This window comes from Lithobates pipiens, unplaced genomic scaffold (assembly GCF_037356315.1).
Source record: "Lithobates pipiens isolate NorthernLeopardFrog02 unplaced genomic scaffold, aLitPip1_a1.2 Scaffold_22, whole genome shotgun sequence".
Taxonomy (NCBI): domain Eukaryota; kingdom Metazoa; phylum Chordata; class Amphibia; order Anura; family Ranidae; genus Lithobates; species Lithobates pipiens.
The window spans coordinates 189,924,146-189,929,687 of NW_027507784.1; the positions used below are offsets into that span (position 1 = coordinate 189,924,146).

General features: G+C 43.0%; 1 pseudogene; it reads right to left on the reverse strand.

Annotated features, from left to right (window-relative positions):
- Positions 1 to 4,130: 4,130 nt before the first annotated feature.
- LOC143925704 (COMM domain-containing protein 1-like) lies at positions 4,131 to 5,081 on the reverse strand (annotated as a pseudogene).
- Between the last annotated feature and the right edge of the window lie 461 nt (positions 5,082 to 5,542).

The following is a 5,542-nucleotide window of genomic DNA, read 5'->3' on the forward strand; positions in this document are numbered from 1 at the left end:
GCTGGGCAGCAGGCACATCAAACTGGGCAGTAGGCACAGGCACATCAACCAGGGCAGAAGACACATGCACATCAAGCTGGGCAGCAGGTACGGGCAGATCAAGTGGAGCAGCGGACACATCAAGCAGAGCAGCACGCATGGGCACATCAAGCCAAGCAGCAGGCACATCAAGTGGGGCAGCGAGTACATCAAGCGGAGCAGCAGGCATGGGCACATCAAGCAGGACAGCAGGCAGAGGTTTGGCAGAATCAGGTGGGTTATCAGGTTCAGCTGGTATGCAAGCAGACTGGAGCAGGGTGGTTGGTGTGGAAGCAAGTTGGGTTATTGGCAGGATCGTGTGAGTGGGAAAGAACTTTCGTTTCTTCTTTGGCTTAACTGCTGGAGATCTGTAGGTGGCTGTAAGACTGTAGGTAGGAGGTGAGGCATACTGGAACAAAGGGCTGGGATATGGCAAGGAAGGGGGAACAGCGGTCAGAGGAAGTTTTTGTGGGGAAGTTGCATGTAGTAGAGAAGAGGCAGGTGGGTAAAGGCAGGATAGGTGCAGGAAGTAGAAATAGGGTATTGATACTTGGTGGGGAGCAGGGTATATTGGACTGTAGCTGAGGATGCCACGGGTGATGGGAGAAAGGACATCTGAGCAGGCAGGTGTTTAGTAGCAGGTCTGGATTGTGGAGAGCTGACAGAAGCTGATAATAACAGGTCGGACCATGCCTGAAGTACAGGTAGCACAAAAGTGGGCTCACATACCCTCTGTCTGACCAGGGACTGCACTTCATCTATACAATCTTCCAACAACTGTCTGGGACAAACCGAATAGTGCTCAAAAAAGGATGCAGAGTCATCCTCCAACAGTCATACTAAGCACGCAACCTGGTTAATGCTGAAGGGGGAGAAAAGTCATCATGGCCCTTTGGGATACAGGGCAGAGACAGCTCTGTACACATTCCAATCAAAGGCTGAACATCCTCAAACAGTACACTGCCCTGATCAACCACAGTTTGAGCTAAACAAATAATAATCCAACAGAGAAATTCTGGCTGTCAGCTGTACTATCAGAGTCTTCTAGGGAAAGCCTCAAATTCTCCTCCTTTCCTCTGGTTGGAACAGTGCCATTTCAGCGCCTAGAGGCGATTCAGTTCGCATTGCGCGCTATATAAGTATTTCATTCATTCATTCATTCATTTTGGATTTAGTTGTCAGTGTTTTCAGATCTGTTGGAATCTTCTTGGGTCTGCCCAATGATCCTATAGCAGATTCACATTATCCGTTTATTCCGGTAACTGAATGCACATGCTCTGCAACAATTTTTCAAGTTTTCATAATACTTAAAGTGGTTGTAAACCCCAGTCATGAAATTATAACTAATCACATATATCTTTAGTGTTTACTTGTCTCTCTTCAAAGTGTTGTTTCTCTCTGGTGCATCGTTCCTCTGTTATCAGCACTTCTGAGACATTTTCCCAACACATGAGATAAAATTTGAGACTGAGAGGGAAATAAGCACAAAGCTTGTCTATTCAGAATATAGCTCTGCATGTTCCTTCTTTCCTCTGTCTTTGTGGAGGAGGGTGTGTCCCTTTTCTCCAATCAGCTCTCACACAGTATATAAGAGCTACAGTATCTCACAAAAGTGAGTACATCCCTCACATTTTTGTAAATATTTTATTATATCTTTTCATGTGACAACAGTGAAGAAATTACACTTTGCTACAATGTAAGGTAATGAGTGTACAGCTTGTATAATGGTGTACATTTTCTGTCCCCTCAAAATAACTCAACACACAGCCATTAATGTCTAAAATACTGGCAACAAAAGTGAGTACACCCCTAAGTGAAAATGTCCAAATTGGGCCAAATTAGCCATTTTCCCTCCCATGACTCGTTAGTGTTACAAGGCCTCAGGTGTGAATGGGGAGCATGTGTGTTAAATTTAGTATTATCGCTCTCCCTCTCTCATACTGGTCACTGGAAGTTCAACATGGCACCTCATGGCAAAGAACTCTCTGAAGATCTGAAAAAAAGAATTGTTGCTCTACATAAAGATAACCTGGGCGATAAGATTGCCAAGACCTTGAAACTGAGCTGCAGCATGATGACCAAGACCATACAGTGGTTTAACAGGATGGGTTACACTCAGAACAGACTTCCCCATAGTCGACCAAAGAAGTTGAGTGCACGTGCTCAGCATCATATTCAGAGGTTGTATTTGGGAAATAGATGTATGAGTTCTGTCAACATTGCTGCAGAGGTTGAAGGGGTGGGGGATCAGCCTGTCAGTGCTCAGACCATACGCCACACACTGCATCAAATTGGTCTGTATGGCTGTCACCCCAAAAGGAAGCCTCTTCTAATGATGCATAAGAAAGCCTGCAGACTAAAGACATGGATTACTGGAACCATGTCCTGTGGTCTATTGAGACCAAGATAAACCTATTTGAGTCAGATGGTGTCAAGAGTGTGTGGCAGCAACCAGGTGAGGAGTACAAAGACAAGTGTGTCTTGGCTACAGTCAAGCATGGTAAAGGGAGTGTCCTAGTCTGGGGCTGCATGAGTGCTGCCAGCACTGGGGAGCTACAGTTCATTGAGGGAACCATGAAGCAGAGCATGATCCCCTCCCTGCGGAGACTGGGCCGCAGGGCAATATTCTAACATGATAAGGACCCCAAACACACCTCCAAGATGACCACTGCCTTGCTAAAGATGCTCAGGATAAACATGATGGACCGGTCAGGCATGTCTCCAGATCTAAACTCTATTGAGCATCCGTGGGGCATCCTCAAACGGGAGGTGGCGGAGCACAAAGTCTCTAACATCCACCCGCTCCATGATGTCGTCATGGAGGAGTGAAAGAGGACTCCAATTGCAACCTGTAAATCTCTGATGAACTCCATGCCCAAGAGGGTTAAGGCAGTGCTGGAGAATAATGGTGGCCACACAAAATATTGACACTTTGGGCCCAATTTGGACATTTTCACTCAGGGGTGTCTCACTTTTGTTGCTAGTGGTTTAGACATGAATGGCTGTGTATTGAGTTATTTTGAGGGGACAGCAAATTTACAGTGTGTGACTTAGGGGGATGTCTAGCTCAGTGATAGATGCGTTTTTCAGTGAGTTCACAGCCAACAGGAACTTTAGTTTAAGGGCGTGGAAGCCCACTTTTATTGGGAGTAAACAAAAAGGAAAGTTCATACATGCATTTGGTTGCCCACACAGGGGTTCTTCTCCCAAAAACAATAACAAATGAAAAAATGCCAATTCACCTGGCTCTTAAGGCTCGCTCAGCCTTGGGTGTAGTACCTTGCTGCTCAGGCCATTTCAGGCTCTCATCTGTCTCCTTCAGACTATTCCCTTCCCTATGCCCTCTATGTAGATAACAGCCCCTCACTGCTCTGACCCTCAGACTTGGGTCTCTGGCTTTCACTGTGCACACCTTCACTCTCTGGCTTCTCCAGCACACACATGCACTTTCTGGCTTCCCCAGTGCACACATGCACTCTCTGGTCTCCTCAGGAGGGTGGAGCCCAGAACCCTGGTCCTGACTCTACTATCAGGCCCACACACACCTGAACAATCAGTGTGCCGGTGAGTCTCGAAACTGGGACCCAATACTGGGGATTTCATCCCACCTGGATCTCTAAGAAATCTCCGGGCTCCAGGTCCCAAAGTGGACTTTAGTAAATAATGAGGAAACTGAAAAGCCAGTTTCCTCCCAAACAAGCAAATACACTGGAGCCCCTCAACCTGCCTGGTTTAAAATCCTGTATTCATACACTGGTGGGGTACCACACTACCACAAGTGTTATACAAGCTGTACACTCCCTACTTTACATTGTAGCAAAGTGTCATTTCTTCAGTGTTGTCACATGAAAAGATATAATAAAATATTTACAAAAATGTGAGGGTTGTACTCACTTTTGTGAAATGCTGTATAACTGAAGCTCTCCACCCCCTCCTCTGTACTCCTCACAGATCCAGAAGGATTTCGATCACAATTGTGCTATTTTAAGGGTTGCAGACCAGAGAAGACTGCAGAAAAGCAAGTAAAACTTATACATGATGATTTGTTTAATCTTTGTGTATCATCTGAGGCTATTCACTTCACTGGGTATATGTGAGGGTTTACAACCACTTTAATTATACAAACACACATTTCCTTTGCTAAAATAACTCATCTGTGTTAAGGCAATCAGGCTCTCTTCCACCTCTGACAATTTCTTTAGCATTTAATTCAGGTTAGCCTTGATAAATTTAAGGAACAAAAAATTCAGGTTGCTTGTCATTTGTCCCAATCTTCCATCTCCACCACTGCAGAAGCATTTCTGACTTGGACCAAGTACCTGGTATGTGATTTCACATATATCTTGCATTTTAAGCTTTTTTATTTCAATATATTTGATTTAAACAAGTTGTACAAATTAAATAATCTGTGTTGCGGGTACGAAAAAGAGCAAGCTGAATACAGTGATCAACATTATGCCAAACAAAGGTCCAATAAACACAATGGAGCAAAAGGTACAAATGTGATGTCATTTCTAGACAGTCTGAAAGAGATCAAATCAGGACAAAGGATCTTGATGCTATGTGTCACATTACATGATAGTCAATTAAAACAATAATTGTGCAAATAGAAGGCAGAAGAAATAATAAAATGAAAGGAGGCAGGAAAGAAAGAGTAAGGCCTGGAGAAAGGGAGAGCAGGGGGAGAAGGTAGGGGAGGGGACCTGGTGCTGGGGATATCTTGCAGCAGAAAAGTTGGTGTCGTCGATCATTTTACCTGATTTTCTTTGTGGTGGTTTAAAGATTTAGGAATGACTGTAGATTGTTCAATCATGATCCCTCCTTGTTTTTTAGTCTTGGCTACCAGAAAAGCCTCAGTCTGGCTTGTTCTAAATTGGTGGGCACGATGGACTTGATGATGCCTTGTATCTTGTTGTGCAGCACTTGTAACTTATCCAGTGGCTGATTCAAGTACAGCCCTTTTCCGTAGCTTCTTGCAAATCTTTGTGTTCCCATATTAACCTGATCTGAGCAATCGTATTGAGCAAACCACTCTGAGATTTTATATTCTCCACAACAACCATGACAGCTACACTAATACCTCATTTTTAATCTGCAACTCACACAATTAAAAAAACGAAAATACCCTTTCTTCTCATTTGAATACAAATGTGTATATCAAGAACATACCAGAAGTATACTGACCAATTTTTATGCTATTACACTATTGTATAATGGAGCTTTTGAAATGTTTGAAATTGCAATATGTAGATACATAGGGTGTAATTCAAAATCTTCAGTATTTATCATTAAACATAGAACATAAATCAAATCTATGTCAGTCACCCAGAAAGAGCAATATGCAATATCTGCCCTTTCATGTTCCATTTTATTACTATTTCAAGTTAAAATGATTATCTTGAAATATCAAATTCAATGAAATATATTAAGTAATTCAATTTCAGAGTGAGAAGTAGGAACTAGAGTGATAAGTTATTGAAATAAACAGGAAAAAAATGCTAGAATTTTAAAAGACTTGCAGATA